Source organism: Dasypus novemcinctus, chromosome 6 (assembly GCF_030445035.2).
Source record: "Dasypus novemcinctus isolate mDasNov1 chromosome 6, mDasNov1.1.hap2, whole genome shotgun sequence".
NCBI lineage: Eukaryota > Metazoa > Chordata > Mammalia > Cingulata > Dasypodidae > Dasypus > Dasypus novemcinctus.
This window is the reverse complement of record NC_080678.1, coordinates 73,963,737-73,985,832: the sequence shown is the minus strand read 5'-3', so window position 1 is coordinate 73,985,832 and position 22,096 is coordinate 73,963,737. Positions and strand designations below refer to the sequence as shown.

The 22,096-nt window shown below is 35.0% G+C and overlaps 1 pseudogene; it reads right to left on the bottom strand.

Annotated features, from left to right (window-relative positions):
• Window positions 1–4,544: 4,544 nt before the first annotated feature.
• LOC101424717 (carnosine N-methyltransferase pseudogene) overlaps window positions 4,545–22,096 on the bottom strand; it is a 139,641-nt pseudogene continuing 122,089 nt past the window's right edge.

Here is a 22,096-nt window from a genome sequence, read left to right as displayed (position 1 = left end):
GTGGGTGATATGCTAACCCAAGCTCACCTGGTATCCAAACAAACCCCTAAACTCTAAGAAACTAACAAAGTCCTTTTTGCATCAAAGTACTGCTTGACCCCCATTCCTAAATCCTCTGTATATAAAAGACCTGGGAATAATTGCTCTGGGCCTGGTTTTTTTGGACAGATTTCCACCGTGCCCGGCCGGCTGTTAATAAATCTTCCTTCTCGGAGATTTCTTGCATCTTGGTCTGCAATACTGTAACCACCAACTTCTCTCTGCTACTATGTGACACTTGTATTGATTGATACTACATTTTCAAGTTTAGAAAATATTAACTGCAAAAACTGTAAGAAAAAAGGTGAACCAAATTGTGTAAAACATTTAAAAAAGAATATTCAGATAAGAGGGCAAATTAAAAAACAAATGAAATAACTGATTTCAGAATTAACCAAAATATGTTTTCATTTAAAATATAAGTAAACTTAATAGCAACTAAAAGAATTATTTAGGAGTAAAATTAACCAAGGATATTAAACAATTATATTCAGAAAACTAGAATGCATTGCTAAAAAAATGTTTGTAAATAACCTAAAAAAGTGGAAGAACACTCTGTGCTCATAGACTGGAAGATTAAATATCATTAAAATGTCAGTTCTATGTAAACTGATACACATTCAATGCAATTCTGATAAAAAAAATTCCACCAGCATTTTTTAAAGAAATGGAAAACACAATTATCAAGTTTATTTGGAAGGGTAAGGACCCTGAATAGCCAGAAACATCTTAAAAAAGAAGAGTGAAATCAGAGGACTTAACTTCTGGACTTTAAATCGTATTACCCAGCTACAGAGGTAAAAACACCATGGTAATGACATAAAAAAGACCAATGGCAATGAACCGATGGTTCAGAAATAGAACCTCACATCTATGGTCAAGTGATTTTTGACAAGTATATCAAGCCCAACCAGGTGGGGCAGAATAGCCTATTCAACAAATGGTGCTGGGAGATTGGATAGCCATATCCAAAAGGAAGAAGGACCCTATCTCACGTCATAAAGAAAAATTAACACAAAATGGATCAAAGACCTAAATATAAAAGCTAGAACCATGAAGCTCTCAGAAGAAAATGTAGGGAAACATCTTCAAGACCTGATGGTAGTTTCTTAAATCTTACACCAAAAGTATGAGCAATGAAAGAAAACATGGATAAATGGAATCTCCTCAAACTTAAACAATTTTGTTATTCAAAGGACTTTATCAGAAAGGTGAAAGGCAGCCCACTAAATAGGAGAAAATATTCAGAAACCATAAGGGTTTGATTTCCATTCTATATAAAGAAATCATATAATTCAACAATAAAAAAGCAAGCAATCAAAATTTAAAAATGGGCAAAAGACCTAGACATTTCTCCAAAGAAGAAATATAAATGGCCAAAATCACATGGAAAATGTTCAAAATCACTAGTTACTAGGGCTGCATCAAAACAATGGGATATCATCTAATACCACATCGAATGGCCATTATTAAAACAACAGAGAACAGTAAGTGCTGGAGAGGATATGGAGAAAAAGCAATTCTCCTTCACTATTGGTAGGAATGTAAAATGGTGTTGCCTCTGTGGAAGACAGTTCAGTGGTTCCTCAGTAAGCTAAGTATAGAACTGCTATATTATCTGACAACCCCTCTACTAGGAGTGTATCTCAAAGAACTGAAAACTATGATGCAAACAGATATTTGCACACTGATATTCATAGCAGCATTATTCACAGTTGCCAAAGGATGGAAACAACACAAGAATCTGTCAACTGATGAATGAGTAAATAAAATGTGGATATATGCTAATGATGGAATATCATGCTGCTGTAAGAAGAAATGAAATTGGGACACACATGATAACATGGATGAACCTTGAAGACATTATGCTAAGTGAAATAAGCCAGACCCAAAAGAACATTGCGTGACCTCACTAATATGAACTAAATTTGAAGAATAATTGCATGGAGGTAAAACCTAGAGTATAGGTTACTAGGAGATAGGAGGAGGGCTGAGAAGGGATACTAATGCTTAATGTATGTAGAAGTTTTAATTACCTTGATTGTAAAATTGTAGAAATGGATACAGTTGATGATAGTACATTATAGGGACTAGAACTAACACAGCTGGTTTACAAATGGGAAAAGGGCAGTCTAGGGATGTAAATGCCAATTGAAAGAAAGGTAGAGGATAAACGAGGGACGAATAATATAGTGAATCCAGAGGTGGATTAGAACTTTGGTTAAAAGTACAAATACAAGAATGTTCTTCAAAGAACCAGAACAAATGTACATCACTATTGCAACATGGTAAGAACACAGAGAAGCATGGGAAAAGTACAAATAATGTTACCTATGGACTATAGTTAACAGCAGTACTGTAATATTCTTGCATCAATGCCAAATTTATGCTGGTTAATAATAGGGGGTTATGGAAAAAAATATACCAAATGTACACTCAGGACCATAGTTAGTGGTAATATTCTGAAGATATTATCTCATAATCTATAACAAATATTTCACAACAAGGTAGTGTTGGTAGAGGGGTGCTGTATGGGAATTCCACACATGTACATGATTGTTTTATAATTCCATCTTGCCTAATAAATAAATAAATATATATATATATGTAATCTTATTAAAAAATAAATCATGATAACAAAAATTCTACATAAGGAAGCCAACTTTTAGATGCCAAACTGCTTTTGCCTCCATAAGAAAAACAAAAGGTTTGTTTTGATACTAGTTGTAAAAAAAAAATGTGAATACTAGTCAGTGAATCAAGCATTTTAAACTATTAAGAAAGAACATGCATTCTTTTCCTTCCAATGACTTTTTTCTAATTCTAAGATTCCTTTTAAGTCTCTCTTTTTCCCTAAAAATAAAAAAAAAAATTGTTTTCTTTTTGTTTTTCCTTGCGATTAGTTTCAAGTTCATTCATGTAGGTAATGAGAATTCCCACCAAATGAACATCTGCCAAGTACTGAGGGACATAAAAAATGGAGATAGTTTTTAAAAAAACAAAAAACAAAACAATAAAACAGGTTACAGACTTCCATAACTTGCCAAGTCAAATTAACTCCAGGGAATTATTTACTGCATAATGGGAGTAAAAGTTCACAAAATCTCCCTTCCTGTATTGCAGAAGATCCTACTAGTAAGATGTAAACTTATGTTGTGAATCTCCCTACCTAAGTGACACTAAAGATCTAAAGATTGACAGTTTTTCTATTTAAAAATGACATTTATCCTAATAGCATATTCAAATCTCCAAAGAGTTATACAATCACAATCATCCATGAAAATACTCAACAAGAATATTTCCTTTTCTCTAAGAAAAGGGTAAAACATTGTATTAGTAGTTATCTCTATTTTCCAAGCAACAGAAAACAAAATAGTAAACATAAAAAATTACAAAAGAAAACTCCCTCCAATAAAGATCTGCTAGAGGTAGGAATTTAAAGCAGCATTTACTGCTTAAGATCAGCTATCAGGGAACAAAATTAGTGTTACATTAATGGCTGCTGCTTACATGAATACACAGACCTGAATTTCACATTCAAAATTTCCCCCACCTTCATACCATTATGACAATTTCTACTTGTAGATAATTGTTTTAATGAAAAAAGTACTTGCTTTTGTAATCCAGATACTCTAAAGACATTATTGTAAACATCACACTGGCAAACTCTGTATTCATTTACAGTTTGAAAAATTCACATGGGCAAATTTTATTATTATTTTCCCATTTTTCTAGCGCTACCTTGAGCATTATCTCTAATAAAGGCTTTTGCGCTTCCCTTAGGACTCTGAGATCTCCAACATTTCAAAGTGTTCCAATGATGATAATGTTTTCAAAAAGTTCTCAGTTGTATTGCCAAAAAAAGACTTACAATTTTCTCAGATTACCTGAATGAATTTTTACTGGCCTGTGATGCTATTAAATTTAGCATTTCATAAAAATAAAATGTTTGATGCTTCTCTTTTCAGCTAAGCTAGAAAAAAAGAAAATCAAATTATTTGAATGATCACAGAGCAGACATACACTTAGATTGCTTGTGTCTAAAATGAACAAGTTCCAATTCCAGACGTTGAATGTGACAGAGGATCCTTAGACTTCTAAAACAGAACATGTGCAATGGGTGCAAAAATAAAAAGGCAGACTATTATGGACTTCAATACTATTAGTCATTAATATGGCAGACTTGCTACAGGACTGCTTCATGAAGACACTGGAGATAAGGTTTATTTTCCCACTGAAAAATGCAATTCTGTGCTTCAAGGAAAAAGTATACATGAAGGCATTTCCTCCATTTTCATTTGTGTAGTACATATGTGCATGGCATATATTTCTGAAAAAGCAAAAAACAGCTAAGAAAATAGACAATATTTCTAAATTTTGTTAGGCATAAGAAGGCACCACTGATTTGAGTTTGTGTCCTCTCATTATTGATAGTTGATTTTAAGTTGTTTATTTCAGTGTTTGTTTTCAAACTTTTTTTTTTCTGGTGACATCACTTGAGACAATTATTGTAGTTTATGGACCACAAACAAGACACATTCATAGTCATATTTCGTAAAGGAGAGATCGTTCACAGTATATGTTGATCAGACAGATTATTTTTCCACCTCTATGAGGAACCCATAATGCAGAACAACATTTTTTATAACTTTGTAGCTCAATTAAAGAAAAAGTTCATTTGCCAAATTTTCAAAATGGTACAGCAGGGGACCTATTTATCCAAATTCTACCTGGCTTGAGTATTTTTTATATTTTATCAATATAATCGATTACAATATGAGATGTATCTAAGAAGAAATACTCAACAATACAGTCCCAGATATTGTATTCTGAATATAACGCCTGAAAATCTCCAGCTGTCCTAGAAAAGTTAAAATCAGAGGAAGACTGCAGGGGTCAACATTAGGGAAATAGACTGGTTGAATTTGATCAGCTGATCTCTAGTTATTGCTAAAATGATGGATCCAAGGATAAAGCTTTTATTTATTAATTTCAGAACATCTGTTAAGTATAAAGTTGGAAGAAAAGAGCATAAAATATTCCATGCATTTCCTTGACAAGCATAACCTAGCATAGCTATTTCCCAGGCCGGTCTTCCTAATCCAGCACCAGGTACCAGAACATTTACTTCAGAAGAGGGGTTCTTAACAAGGGATTAATGAGCTTGAATTGAAATCCAAGGAAACACTGTGGGTGAAGGTGTGGGGACCTGTTGGTGAAGGTGTGATATATTTCTTAAATAATACACAGTATAGTGTGGACTTAGTAAGGGGCCTGTGATTTTCACTTGACTGGCAAAGGGGTCTATGGAACAAAAAAGGTTAAGAACCCCAGACTTAGAGAGTAGTCTGAAACTTTGGCAGTGCTTTCAGTTTTGGTTGAGTTCCCAAAGGATTTTCTGTGATGCTTTGGGTCATTGCATACATACTCTGCTCAGTCTTGATCCTAGGATGAAGGATCATCCTTTTCTCTTCTCTCTGGAATTTTCCCTTTACTCTCCAACTCTCAGTAGCCATTTTCCCAGGTTCTCTGGCCTGAAAGATGAGGTTTCTTTTAGTACTTTAGGTGACTCTTCTACTTTTATCTCTGTGACAAGTGCCTTCCCAGAGAAAAGCCACTAAAAGCCACCAGTCATGGTCTAAGGGAACAGAGTAACCATATGCACATAGTTGCAGTGCAAGAAACAAGGCAAAGCAGGTTTTGGGAAAAAGATTACTTGCCATTTAATAGAGCACATGGGAGGAGGGAGAAAGTTTATGTCAGATAGTTTAGAGGGGGCATTCAAATTTCTATACAGAGGGGATGTCCCAAGGGCCAGTGCCTGCCTCTCAGTAGGCAACAGGCTGCGGGAGAGGTAGTGGTAGCACAGGTGAGAGTAAGAAGGTGGCAGTGCAGTTCTGACTGGCTTTTGGGCTCCTTGTAAGCTCCTTCTGTCTGCAGTGCAAGTTCTAAGGGGGTAAGCCAGAGAGGAATTTCCTACTTCAGTTTTTCAGACTGCGACCTCCATAGACTGACAGTGTCATACAATACCATAGTATGTGCATATGGTTACACACACATGCACATACACATACACACACATATACACATACAAATGTGTATACACACATATACAAACATACACACATATACACACTCATGCACACATACATATGTGTATAAATACATATACACACACGTATATACATATATGCATAAATACATATACACATACATATGTATATTTTAGGAGATACCTGGAACCTCCCATATGCAAGGCATGCACTCAACCACTGAGTTACACCAGCTCCCTATCATTTAAATGCATTTTCTTCATTTGGCTCTCACCCAGTTACTGCAACCTTTCAAATGTTTTCCAGAGTTTTGAGTATGATGGTTTTTTCAGTAGTTACTAGGTGTTCAAATATTCTGTGGGGAAATGGCACACTGTAGCATCTTATGCTGGCACTTTGGTTAACCAGAATCTGCAATGGTGTTTTTTTTTTAAAGATTTTATTTATTTCTTTATTTCTCTTCCCTTCCGCCCCTGCCCCCACCCCGTTTTCTGTTCCCTGTGTCCATTTGCTGCGTCTTCTTCTTTGCCCGCATCTTTTGTCAGCAGCACGGGAATCTGTGTTTCGTTTTGTTGCGTCATCTTGTTGTGTCAGCTCTCCGTGTGGGTGGTGCCATTCCTGGGCAGGCTGCACTTTCTTTCGCGCTGGGCGGCTCTCCTTACGAGGCGCACTCCTTGCGCGTGGGGCTCCCCTACGTGGGGTACACCCCTGCGTGGCAGGGCACTCCTTGCACACATTAGCACTGCACATGGGCCAGCTCCACACGAGTCAGGGAGGCCCGGGGCTTGAACTGTGGCCCTCCCATGTGGTAGACGGATGCCCTAACCACTGGGCCAAGTCCACTGCCCTCTGCAATGGTGTTTTTATAGAACATTCTGAGCTGGTATCTACAGTACATACTGTAGAGAAAGTAATGAGAGAATGGATTTATTATGTTTAACTATATTAAATCTTTTTTTTTAAATTTCAAAAATAACAATTCAAATCTGTACATGATTTTAAGAAATATTTAGGATTAATTCTGATGACAACATATGACAAAAACATAACATGAAATAGAATGATAAACTGCTTTGGGAGAAGAAGAATCTGATTGTAACATTTACGAAAGTGAAACTAACACCACCACTTTTACACAAGACTTCATTGAAGAAGAGAACTGGAATTACCCTATTGTATACAAAACAGAACACTGTGGTTAATATTTCCATAGCGTAGTTTAAAAATGTGCTAGAAAAATGCCTTAGAGCAAAAGTGCATCTGAAGTTAAAATGAAAAAGTATATTATTAATATATACTTCAAATAGACTTAACAAAGTATACAAGAAAGAATCAGAAAAGCAATTTTTTAAGAAACTTATTAAAAGCAGAAACATAACTTTAAAATAAATTTTAAATGCTTCCTTATTTATTTTCATCTAGTTTTTAATTTTTTTTTTTAATTTTTTTTTTTTAAGGAGGTACCAGTGATTTGAACCTGGGACTTTGGACATGTGAAGCAGGCACTAACCACTGAGCTATTGCCACTACCTATCTACTATGTTTTGATATACATTGACTAATTTGTAAATCCCTAAAACTAGATTCATTTTATGCTCTACACAATATATCCTGACTCACTGAAATGATATAATGTACACAGCAATGGAGAAATTGGTCGATTTAACAGAGAGGTTCTATGCAGAATGACAGAAGATTAAGAGACTATGTTCACAAGTCAATTACAACCAAATACCCGATTAATCTTATATAAAATATTAGCAAGTAATAGTCTTCAACAAATTCAATAAAAAATAAAGTTTCATTTAGGAATACAAGGAGAGTTCATCATACAAAATTGCAAAACAGCTTAAATGATATATCAAACACTTTCAAAACTGTCTCATTTTTTTTAACCAAAATTTTTAGCAAGTCAGGAAAATTGGGAAATGTCCTTAAGATAAATTGAAGGTCTCATCTTTTAAAAACTCCAGCAAACATCATACTAAATTATCAAACATTAGATAAACTTACTTAATTTAGAGTTTTTTGGTTTTTGGGTTTTTTTATAAAGCAGAGGTGAATTACAGGAGGAAAAATAGATAATAAATAGAAATATTGGAGAGGAAGAAAAAGACTTATTTTTGGTGCACACTGTTGTCTCTCAAGAATTTAAAAGAATAAACTCAGAAAAATCACAGACTATTTAGAAATGAGAACAATTGCCATCAGTATGAGTAGCATAGCTCAGTATACACATACACACATGCAATCTCCTATACTCCAGAAGGACTAATTACAAAATGACATAAAATGAGGGATCCGTTTCACAGCAAAACAAATTATGAAATGTTCCTGACAAAAATATGAAGAATGTATTTCAATGGATTTCCAATAAAAATGACAACTACAATTTTTGTGAATCTTCACAAATGTTTTTGCATATTCATCTGGAAGGAAATTTTGAAATAATAATTTTGAAAAAGAAGAAAATTAGGAACTTTCTCTATGTACTATCAATATATAGTATGAAGCTATAACAAATTTTAAAATGTAGTCTTGATTCAGATGAGGAATATAACAAGGAAACAGAAGAGTACAGAAAAAATTTCAGACAAATAAAATAAAAATATGTAATAATCTTACAGGAATATAGGATTTTCCATTACTGTCATAGGATAGATAAGGCCTTTTAAATAAGAAGACTTAGAAGCCAAAAAATAAAATCATACAGAGAATTGTACAGAAATGAGCAGATAACATTTTTACAATAGCCATGAAGTTGAAAATGAGCAAAAAATTTAGAGAAAAATTTTACAATATATAACATAAAAAGAATCAAATCCCAAAATACTTAAATATCATTTGAAAACTGTACAAAAGCCCCTTAGACAATGGCCTTGGCCAATGATCACACAATTACAGGAGAAAGACAAATTGTGAATAAATATATTTAAAGTTACCTGACTCAAATTACCAACTTGCCAAGACCTGTATTTCTGGATAGCAATTCTGAAGGCCTATAAAAATTTAAATTAGCCTATAATTTTACCTAGTAACTTGACTTCTTGCTATTTTTTTCTATAAAAGTAGAAAGTTCGCACAACTTTTCATTCATTCTTTTGCTCAACTGTGGGTTGTTTCTAAATGTAGCGTTACAAATAAAGCTGCAAATAACATTCTCATACAATACTTTTTGTGGATGTAAGTTTTCATTTCTGGTTAATTATCAGGAACATTGCTGAATTAAACCTGCACATGTATTTTAGTATAAGAAACTGTCAAAATGTTTTACAAAGCAGTCGAACTATTTTACTTTGACCACGATATAAGAGAGTTCCAATTGCTTTGCATTCTCCTCAACATTTAGTATTTTGAATCTTTGTATTTGCAGCCTGTGTAGTAGGTGTGCAGTGCTATCTCATTTTGTTTTTAATTTGTGTTTTCTTGTTGAGCAACTTTTCAGGTATATATACATGACCTCCTTTTTTCCATGTAAATATACATAACCTCTTGTTTTAAAATAAAGAAACCAGTTTATTTTTTATTTTCCCTCCTGCCCCCACCCTGCTGGATTTTTTTGCTATGTCCAATCACTATGTGATCTTCTGCATCTATTTTTCTTTTTGTTTTCTCATTTTCTTCTCCAGGATTTACCAGGATTCAATCCTGGTACCTCTGATGTGAAGAGAGTTTCCCTGTCACTTGCGCCACCTCAGTTCCTGGTTTCTGTTGCACCTCACCTTGACTCTCCCCTTCAACCTTATTTTGTTGCATCCTCATCTTGCTGCATGACTCACTTGCACAGGCACTGGTTTGCCACATAGGCACTAGCTCACCACGCAGGCACTCACATGGGCACTTGGCTCACTGTGCAGGCAAGCTTTTTTTTTAACCCAGAGGCCCCAGGGATCGAACCCAGGTCCTCCCATATGTTAAAGAGAAGCCCAATCACTTCAGCCACATCCACTTCCCCATATATCCTCTTCTAAAACATTTCTGTACAAGATTATGCCCATTTTTATAGGCTGACATTTTACTATTGTTTCAAAGGATTTGTTTTTATATTCTGCATACTAGTCCTTATTTGCTTAAATTTCTCTTATTTGATGAGGCCTATCCTGACTTCTCTATAACAAATTACAACCAACATCCTCTCCAAGTCCAGCATTCTGATCTCCCTAAATTTTCTGGTTATTTTTGCTTTTACCCACAATATGTTTCAATGTCTAATATATTATGATTTACTTTTCTGTAATTTTTCTTGCTCCTTAGAAGTAAGATTCATAAGGGCTGGTAATTTTTGTCTTAGCATACAGGTTTATCCAAATTCCCTCAACGAGAGCAGAAGACTCACCATCATGTTAACCTTCAACTTTACTCAAATCATTCTTTGTTTTATTTGCTTCATTACTTTTTAGATATCCTAGACAGAAAGATCATGAAGGAAGTGGCATAAGTTACAAAATAGAACCTTAGTGGATTGGCCAGTGGAGGCATAGCAACTTCCATTGCAGTGTGTTCTTCTGTCCTTCACTTCTGTATTTCATTCAGGCACATGCAGAAAATATTTTCTTGAATATATAGTCAGTTTTTTTCTTTCTGCCCTAAATTACATGTAAGAATCCACAATTATAGTTTTGAAAGTAAAGGTTAATTTCCATCACCCCACAAAAACGTTTAACCAAGTATGGTTAAGAGAAGTTTTAGTTAGCCTTATGTAAGATATATATTTAAGAACTGGGGTTATAAATATTAGGAGTATTGTGAAGTTCTAAATAAATATTGAGAAGTGATTATAACAACCTTGTTAGGTTTTGAAGGTAAAGTTAGATAATGTAAAAACCCATGGAAATTTTAAGGACTGTTACCACCTTGCTTATTAGTCAAGCCTTTAAAATAGCTAGTTTTAAGTCACAGTTCAAAGAGGATTACCCATTAACTCAGAAAATATCCCACTGATGGTTAGAAAAGTAGTCAATTGTATTGCAAACATGGAAATGAACACTCTCATTTATGTGATTATGGAAATCATCACCTGTAATGACTTATTCAAATTTAGGATAAAACACTAGTTTCAAGCTTCCACTCTATTCCTATTTGTCACTATATTTTTCATTTTGAAAGCCAGATAAGAATAACTTGAATTTGGCTGTTCATGAGGAAATGCCTGTAAATCATAAGACTCTTCTTTGAGTCAATGTACTTGTATCTTGAAAGTAAGAAAATTTGAGTCAATGTACTTGCATCTTAAAAGTAATAAAACTAGTAGATGAAATAAATTTTATATCACAGAGGAGTCAAATTAAAGTAGTTGTGGTTAAAAGGTGCACCTCTTTGTATGTATCTCCTTTTTCAAATGATTTGAGACAGAAAGATTTATTTCTGAGCATATCTAATTCTTTTTACATATATCAACAGTGAATTCTAATTTTCACAGATTTAAGTTATGAAAGATTTGCTTTGAGCAAAAAAAGAAAAATAAGGGGTAAAAAGTTACAAGTGAGAGTTCAAAAAAAGAAAAATAAGGGGTAAAAAGTTACAAGTGAGAGTTTCATTCATTTTGGTCAACTTTGGGGAAGAAAGCCACACAAAATAAAACTTGGCCTTAGTGGCAGGGGTTGGGGTTGGGACATTACTTTGTTAAAAACAAATATCTGTCTGTCCTAGATTATACAATAAATCAAGTTAATGGGATTCATTACTTTAGCACATTGGAGACCAGAGTTTGAGAAAAACTTTTCACAGATTTGTAGCCTCTGAAGACAGTATTTAAAGAGGAATGATTATGTGCAAGACTTGGTCCATTTTGCAAATATTCCTAAAGGGATAGTTTGAATCCTATTTCAAACCACTTCATGGGGAGTTGGGGTGGGGGAGAAAAAAAAGAGAATCACTAAACCTCCTGGTTTTATGTACTTGATGAAACCCCAAGGTGATTGGGTCTGAGAAATGATTGTAAATTAGAATCAGACTAATATATTTCATATATCTTATTCTTGCAACATATTAGCTCTTTAGCTATGAACCAGTCACTCTGGCTATGAGTTTATTCAACTGACATATGGGAAAAACAATGCCTTACTCTTAGAAGTGTTATGAGGCTTAATGAACTTAAAGAACTTGATTTAGTCCAGCTTTCAATAAGTCAACACACGTTAGTCATTTCTTTAATTATTTTGATGTCTATAAGAGGAAAAACCCCCAGCACATCATGAGATGGTTTCAGAATGTCATTTTTAAAAATACTTGGACTCTGCTAAACTCAAGCGTTTTGAAAAAAAAATCAGTCCATGTATTAACTCAAATTTTACTCTAGTGAAAGACGTCCATGCACCCTTTCATGTATTTCTTGATTTCAATATGCTAGTAATCACTCCTATGACGTTGGAATTTTTAAAAAGATTTATTTATTTATTTCTCTCCCCTTCCCTGACCCCCCCCCCAGTTGTCTGCTCTGTGTGTCCATTCATTGTGTGTTCTTCTGTGCCCGCTTGTATTCTTGTCAGGAGCACCCAGAATCATTGTCTCATTTTGTTGCATCATCTTGCTGTGTTAGCTCTCTGTGAGTGCAGTGCCACTCCTGGACAATCTGCACTTTTTTTGTGCTGGGTGGCTCTCCTTACAGGGCACACTCCTTGCATGTAGGGCTCCCCTACGTGAGGGACACCCCTGCATGGCACGGCATTCCTTGTGTGCATCAGCACTGCGTGTGGGTCAGCTCATCACACGGGTCAGGAAGACCTGGGTTTGAACCTTGGACCTCCCATGTGGTAGGCAGATGCTCTATCTGTTGAGCCAATCATGGATTTAGATTTTCTGTTTGTTGAGATTTTGTCAACTGGTGATACCCAACTACATACCTTGCTTTTGGGGGGAAAATTATGAACTATAGCAGAGCAGAATTTAATTTTTCTTTCAAGCCCTTTATACAATGCTAATACTATGACTTATATTATCTTTTTGGCAACTTATGCATATTAACATCTGTCTTTGACTCTTTTTTCCACCAACATATTTCCTTTGAAATATCAGTTACACTAGGTAAAGGTGATTCCCCTCATTCCTTCTAAGTATTAGTCTCTCTTTTATTCCTATAAATAACTCATCAATTTTTTTTTAATTTTTAAAAAATTTATTGAAATATATCTCTCATACATAAACATACATAATAAGTATATAATAGTTGTAAACTTACAAAACAAGCATATATAACATCAAACAAGTGTATACAACATATTACCCTACCACCAATAACTTGCATTGTTTTTAAACCTTTTTAACTAATGATTAAAGAGCATTGTCAAAATACTACTACTAAACAAAGTATTTTTCCCCTAACCAATCCATTTATTATCTTTATATCATTTATATATGAACATACATTAACAATTAAGTGTATCATAAAAGTTGTGAACTCACAAAACAAACATGCATAACATCATACAGGGGTCCCATACATCAACCCTCCACCAACACCTTGCATTGTCATGAGACGTCTGTTATAAACTATGAAAGAACACTGTCAAAATCCTACTACTAATCATAGTCACTGTCCTACACTTGGTGTGTTTTTCCCCAGCCCACCCCGTTATTATTTTCCAATATATTTTTTCATGACAGAAGCCATAAACCTGTAAAACAATCATGCACATGTGCAGAATTCCCAAACAACACCCCTGCATCAACAAACCACAATGTGGTGTGTCATTTGCTACAGACAAAATATCATCTGATTATTACCATGTCCATAGTGTACATTTGGCTCACATTTTCCATACTGCCTCAGTATCAACACAGTACATCTTTTGCATAGATGCAAGAATATATATTATTACTACTAACCACAGTCCATAGGTCACTCCAGCTATACTTTTCCCATGCTTCTCCACATTCTCAACACCCTGCAGTAGTGATATACATCTGCTAACAAAGGACACTCTGGTATCCGTACCATCAACCACAATTCCCACCCACCTCCTAGTTCTCTGTGTCATCCATTTTATAGATTATTCTCAAGCATTCTGTCAACTCTCATCTACATAACACCACCATTTTCAGTCACATCCCCATTTATAAACTAGCTGTTACTGTGTGTTACCATCCACTCTATACACTTCCACAATTTTACAGTAAAGCTAATTAAAACTTCTACACACATTAAATATCAGTAGTCCACTCAGTCCTCTTATCTCCTTTAAGAATCCACCATCTACCACCAGGTCTTGAAGATATTCTCCAATAATTTCTTCTAGAAGTTTTATGGTTATTTTATTTTTAATTTTATGGTCCATTTTGAGTTAATTTTTGGATAAGATGTCAGATGGGGTCCTCTTTCTTTCTTTCAGCTATGGATGTCCAATTCTTTCAGCACCTTTTGTTGAAAGGATCGTTCTGCCCGAGCTGTGTGAGTTTGACAGGCTAGTCAAAAATCACTCCATACCTGTGAGGGTCTGTTTCTGAACCATAAATTTGGTTCCATTGGTCTATTGTGTCTGTCTTTAGGCCAGTACCATGCTGTTTTTACCACTATAAGTAGGTATTAGGATTTAAAGTCTGGAGATGAGTGCTCAGTTTTCCTTTTTATGATGTTTCTGGCTATTCAGGACTCCTTACCCTTCCAAATAAATTTAATGATCATGTTTTCAATTTTTTCTTTAATGCTGGTGGAATTTGTATCAGGATTGCTTTAAATTTGTGTATCAATTTGAGTAGAATTGACATTCTAATGATATTTAGTCTTCCAATCCATGAACACGGAATGTTCTTCCAGTTATTTAGGACTTTTTTGATTTGTTCTAATAATGACTTGCAATTTTCTGAATACAAGTGCTTTATATCATTGGTTAAGTTTATTCCCGACTATTTGAGTTTTATCTGTCATATTTTATTTTCACCACTCTTTTGACACTTTTAGTTACTTTTATTGATATAATCTTCATTTCTAGACTCTCTTCCAGGCCTCTCTCTCCTGTTTTTTCTTTTCAGGCTCTAGCACACCCTTTAGCATTTCTTGAAATTCTGGTCTCTTACTTAGAAATTCTCTCAGTTTCTGTTTATCTGTGAATATTCTAATCACACCCTCATTTTTGAAAGACAGTCTTGCTGGATATAAGAGTCTTTGCTGGAAATTTTTCTCTTGTAGTATCTTAAATATATCAGACCACTGTCTTCTTGCCTCCATGGTTTCTGGTGAGAAATCAGCACTTTATCTTATTAGGTAATTAGGTATCCCTTATATGTGATGCATTGCTTTTCTCTTGCTGCTCTCAGAATTCTTTGTCTTCGGTCTTTGCTATTCTGGTGAGTATGTGTCTTAGAGTTGGTCTATTTGGATTTTTCAGATGGAAGTACGTTGTGCTTCTTGGACAGGGATATCTATGTCCTTCAATTGGATTGGGAAACTTTCTACCATTATTTCTTTAAATATTCCTTCTGTCCCTTTTCCCTTCTCTTCTCCTTCTGGGACACCCATGAAATGTATATTTGCACACCCTTTGCTATCATTTAGTTCCCTGAGACCTTGCTCAATTTTTTCCATTCTTTTCTTCATCTGTTCTTTTGTATGTACACTTTCAGAGGCCATTTCTTCAAGCTCACCAATCCTTTCTTCTGCTTCCTCAAATCTGTTATGATTCCAATGTTTTTTTAACTTCATTGATTGCAACTTTCATTCCCATAAGATCTGCTATTTTTCTGTGTATGCTTTCAAATTCTTCTTTATGCTCATCCAATGTCTTCTTAATATCCTTAATCTCTTTAGCTATCTCATTGAATTTATTAAGGAGATTTGTTTGAACATTTATAATTACTTGTCTCAACTCCCTTATGTCATCTGGAGGCTTATCTTGTTTCTTTAATGGGGCCATAGCTTCCTGTTTCTTGGTGTGGATTGTAATTTTTGGTTGGCATCATCACATCTGGTTTACTAGATTATTTTTCTCTGGGTGCAGTTTTTCTCTTTAGTTTAGGGCTTCCTATCCTTTCTGCCTTACTGATTGTGCAGTAGGAGCCAAGTATGTAGTTGGTTCTGTAAACTGTGGAGGCTCAAGCTGCCTTCATTGCACCAGGGACCAATGAACCTTCTTCCAACTTTCTCCTTTGCCAGGGGTAGGGACAGAGTTACAGCTGTGTGGAATAATCCACATGCAGGCTTAGACTGTAGTTGCCCAGAGAAACTGATGAAACTTCACATTCTTTTCTCCCTGCCTGAGATGGGGATGGAGCTGCAGGTATGGGCTGCAGGTGTGGGCAGTGGGTCCAAGATGACTGCAGTTGACCTGGTAGACTCCTGACTTTCCGTTTATGCCAACCAAAGTTATCTGCAGTTACCTGTATAGGCTGGTGCAGGGCTCCTCAGCCTCCTCCATGTCAGAGGTGAGGCTGAAGCCTAGGTGTGCTGCAGGCTGATGTGTGTGAAAGAAACTGGTTCACACGGCTGACACTGAGAGTTTCAGTCAGCCCGGTTTTCCTTCAGGCTGGGGGCAGAGTCAGAATGATGGCTACTGGCCTCTTTCTGACTTGGGCTGGTTCACACCCCAGCTCTTCCCAGGGTTATCTCTTAGCTAGCCAAGTTGATCAATCAGTAGCAGAAATTTGCAGCCAATTGTCTCTTCCCCCCTTGTTTCTGGGAAATGCAGCTTCCAATCCATCACAGAATAGCTCCTGGGGTGGCTCGAGCCACCAGAGCAGGATAATCACCAGTCTCCATGACTTGGCTGTAATTACCCAGAGAGGCTGGCACAGGTCCTGGCAGCTTTCTTTCTGCTGGAGGTGGCACTAGGGCCTAGGCTAGACCTGTACTATGATCTGGATGTAACCCATCAATTTTTATATCACCATTATACTAGGAAGAAAGGAAGGAAGAAAGGAAGGAAGTTAAGAAGGAAATGTGAATTTAATAATCCTCTATTTCTAAATACTAGCTTATGGAAGTAAAGGGGATACAAGAAGAAAAAGACCACAAAATGATATGATCTATAAATCCACAATGTGTGCAATGCAATAGGAAAGATATCTGAGTGGAGAAAACTGGTCTATATTAAAATAGTATTAATGGAATGATCAACCAAATATGTAGGCCTTGAATACTGAATTAAGCAACCATGGTAAAGGAACAGTTTTGTGATGATTGGGGAAAATTGAACACACGCTGAGAATCAGATGACATTAAGGAATTATTAATTTTGTTTTGTATTACAGTTATGTTAAAAAGTCTTCATTTACTAGAGATACACAATGAAATATTTACAGAAGAAATGATTAAAAATTCAGGAGTTTGTTTTTAAATCTTCAGCAAAAATAATGGGTGATAAATAGAACAGGAGTGACACATACTGTTATTTGTTGAAGTGGGATAAAATTATATGAGGGAGATTTTTCTCTACCTTTGTCTATTTTTGAATATTTATTTGATAAATTTTAAAAATTAAAATAAATTAATGAAATTTAAATTTTCATAAAGACATGCGGAAAGATGACTGAAAAGACTTAATATCCTCAGCATATCCTAATTAGGTTACTATGGAACATTTATACATCCAGGTATTGGCAGAGAGAAAATGAGGCTGGTTATAGGTGTCTAATAATTTCTGTGCATTAATTTCATTCATGTTTCAAAATATTCTGAACACTTCATAATTAAATCTGGTTTTGAGGGGGCAAGAGAGCTCTGCTATTTTTTTAAGGCCATGGTCTTTTTAGCTCAGCCCTTGTCTAATTTAAAATTAATATAGTGGGAAACGGACTTTGGCCCAGTGGTTAGGGCGTCCGTCTACCATATGGGAGGTCCGCGGTTCAAACCCCGGGCCTCCTTGACCCGTGTGGAGCTGGCCATGCGCAGTGCTGATGTGCGCAAGGAGTGCTGTGCCACGCAAGGGTGTCCCCCGCGTGGGGGAGCCCCACGCGCAAGGAGTGCGCCCGTGAGGAAAGCCGCCCAGCGTGAAAAGAAAGAGCAGCCTGCCCAGGAATGGCGCCGCCCACACTTCCCGTGCCGCTGATGACAACAGAAGCGGACAAAGAAACAAGACGCAGCAAATAGACACCAAGAACAGACAACCAGGGGAAGGGGGGAAATTAAATAAATAAATAAATCTTTAAAAAAAAAAAAAATTAATATAGTGGGAAACGGACTTGGCCCAGTGGTTAGGGAATCCATCTACCACATGGGAGGTCCACGGTTCAAATCCCGGGCCTCCTTGACCTGTGTAGAACTGGCCCATGCACAGTGCTGATGCGTGCAAGGAGTGCCATGCCATGCAGGGGTGTCCCCTGCGTAGGGGAGCCCCATGTTCAAGGAGTGTGCCCCTTAAGGTGAACCGCCCAGAGTGAAAGAAAGTGCAGCCTGCCCAGGAATAGTGTCACACACACGGAGAGCTCCCACAACAAGATGATGCAACAAAAAGATACAGATTCCCGTGCCGCTGACAACAACAGAAGTGGACAAAGAAACAAGACTCAGCAAATAGACACAGAGTACAGACAATTGGGTGGGGGTGGGGAGGGGAGAGAAATAAATAACAAATAAATCTGTAAAAAAAAAAGAAAAGAACACATTAAAAAAATAAAAATATAATATAAGAAATAGTAAACTAAGTTTCTTTTATAATACTTTAAATTGGAAAGTGGGACAAAATATCATAATATGATTTATCAATAAAATGATTTGTTCTCTGAAGATTTTATAGTTAAGGTATAGGTATAAAAGTAAAAATTTTCTTTCATAATGGGTAATAGAGTTTAACAAACCACAAAGATGATGAATTTTGACCCATAAATGCAGGAAATCTAGCCAAAAACTGAACATTTATTGATTCAAAAAATAAATAAAACCTTGTCTAATATAATATGAGAAATTATATTTAAATCCAGTCAATCATAGACAATTTTCAGTTACCAATGCTAAATAAAGGAAACATTCTTTTAAAATGAAACAAGATTATGTTATTTATCTTCTCTGACATGTCTTTCCCTCTTCTACTTTTATTGTTTATGAAAAATGTTACCATTAAAGTCTTTACAAATTTGTGTTCTTAAAAACAGATTGTTTAACTATTTAGACTATTCATACTTATCTTTTATGCTTGTCATGTTATGTAATAGTTCATTTAGTTTTCTCTAAGTTCATCATTAAGAAAAATTTATACTTTAAATCTTAAAAAATTAAATCACTAAATATATTCAATGTATCATGGGACACTTAATTCATATCTCATTTTAAAATTACTAGTGTGTTTATCTGTATTTACTTTTGCTTTTCCAATAAAGTAAGAATCTATTTGAAATAAAATAATGAAAATACATATTTCTGTAACTTCACTGTCCTTCTCCTGAGCTTTATATCTGGATATAGCAAAAATATCTGCAAAATTTCTTCTGGCAATGTCATATAACTTTAATAGCTATTACTTCATTTTTCATAACTACATAACAAAATGGATTTGAAATTAAGTAAAATTAATTTGGAACAACAGTCATCTGATCTAAATGAAAAATCATTCTTCAAAAATAATATTTAAATAAAAGTTCTATGGTTGCATTTAATAAACTTGAAATACATCCCCATGCAACACTGCAGGTAAGTGTCTTACAATTTTAATGTGGTCTGTGACATCACCGTAGGCCCCATAGAAGACAGTGAAGTTCTACTATTTTGTGCAAGTTACATATTCATCAATTTTTGTGAGAATGTGATAAATGGGAAAAATATAACTAATGTCATTTATAGATTATAGTTAACAACATTGTAGCATTTCTGTAACAAAAGCAATGTTGGTACTATCTTAATGCTACAGGTCAAAACCAAAGACTATGTGGATTGATTTTGTGAGATGAAAATGATTAAGCATTTTTTCTATTCTTCATTTTTTTCATTAATAAGGAGAACATGACTATATCATTGAACTAATCCATATTTATTGGCGTATTTTTCTTAACACTAAAGGAATGATTAAGGTAGTAGTTGGAATTACATGAAATAAAAATACCTGGACAGAATTTTTAGAAATAACACTTCCATAAGTTGTTAAGCTACCTTTTTCTGTTATTTGTTGAATTTGAAATAAAGTTATTTTTAAAAAATAGTGGTTGAATATATGTCAGGTCTGTTCAATTCCATATTTTGCATGACCATTATCCATGTTTCTCATTTCTCATTAACTCTGCCGGATAGCAACCTAGCAACTTCCTGTATCTTACAGTTCCCAGCAAAGGCCATGGAACAAATGGTTAGCAGGGTCAGCAGTACCAATTACCTATCCTTAGCCAATACACCTGAGGTTACTTCAGTGACCACTCTGTCTTGAAAGGGAAGCAATAATTTACTTTAGGTGTGAAATTACATAAATTGGAAATTTAAAGTGAAGGTCAACCAAACATATCTTGACTTATTTTGATGGTATTAATAGCGTTGATTAATAATTAATAAGACATTACTACTATTATCTTTTAAGACTTTTAATATTAGTAATAATATCTTTTTAAATGAAGCCATATGGGGACAGGTGTTGATTGCTTAGGGTATTGGGGCAATAGATATTAACCAAAACTGTTCACCAACAGGGTTGTATGGTCAACTTATATATAAAGGAAACCCTCTTGAATTATTGCAAGAACAAAGGGGTATTTTTATTAACAAGATATGGGAGAGCACATAGAATGGAGACTGCAGTTAGATGTCAGATTTGGAATTGAAATGAATATAGAAGGATTCTGGGAATAATCAGCTTCTCTCTGACTTTTTTTTCCTTTTTGAAGACTAGCTTTATCTATGTTTAAACCACTTTATAAAAATTGCCCACACCTGCTGCTTCTGAGATTATATAAATGTATGTAGACTTGCTGGCAAACTTTTTGTCTGTATTCCATATTTTTTTTGGACAGAATAATCCCAGCTTGGTTTGCGTGTCCACTTTTGGTTCAACTATCAATACCCGGGCATGGAGGATAGGCATACACATTGCATGGTTAAAAAGAAAGCATGCCTGAGACTCAGAGCATTTTCCAGCGAAGGAGTATTTTGTAGACTGGATACACACTGAAAGTGGTGCTTTGTACATATACATGAACATTTAAGGATATTTTGTAGCATATTATATTAATTGAACATATCTCTCAAAACTTTAGTGCTTTTTGAAAACTAAGTGCACCATATTGCATAGGCATAGTTCTAAATAGAACCTTTAGTGAAATGTGAACACCAACTAAAATAGAGACGATAGCTCTAGTCAACTTGGATTCAGAAAGAAAATTTTGCCAGATTAATTTGGCTGCTTTCTTTGACAGTATAAATAAGATGATTATTAGGGGTGATATTATAGAATATATAGCCAGGATTGGATCATCATTGTCAAAGATGGGTTTTGTAGTCAACATGACAAAATATGGGGTAAATAAACCAATAGAGAATGTTATAATATGTTTTAGTTTGCTTGTTATTTCTTGTTTAGCTGCCTAATGGAGACTTCTGTCCATTAGTAAAAATGGTGATTTTTCTTTCTTTTAACTAAGCATCCATGAGGTATATCTATAATTTGAATTTTATAGTTAAAATTAGAAAAGAAAACCATTTTTGGATCATTAACTCTGGAAAAAAAATTGGGAAGGTGTTCTACAAAATAGTCTTATCCAGTAAATGGCCAATAATGAATGCCAATCTAGCTATTATACCAGGATGACCCTTAAGCAAAATATGCAATCTTTTCTATTCATTAAAAAATCCATTCATGTTAATATTCTTTTATTTATTCAAAAGACAGCTAGGACAAAGACTGGAAAAGAAAGAGAAGTGCTGACTTTTTCCTACTTAATTCATCAATGCTTCCTCTAATCATCTCCTTTCAGCTTCTTTTATTCCCTTTTCATAAAGTTTTTGTATAAATTAGTATATCTTTAAATGATGAGGACATTTGTCCACCAATTGTTTGTGTCAAGAGTTTCACCTAACTTCATGTCGAATAATACCAGAAGGCAAGAGTTGTCTTTCCTAAATGTGTTATTCCTTTGCCAGGTGTAGTAGACACATGACT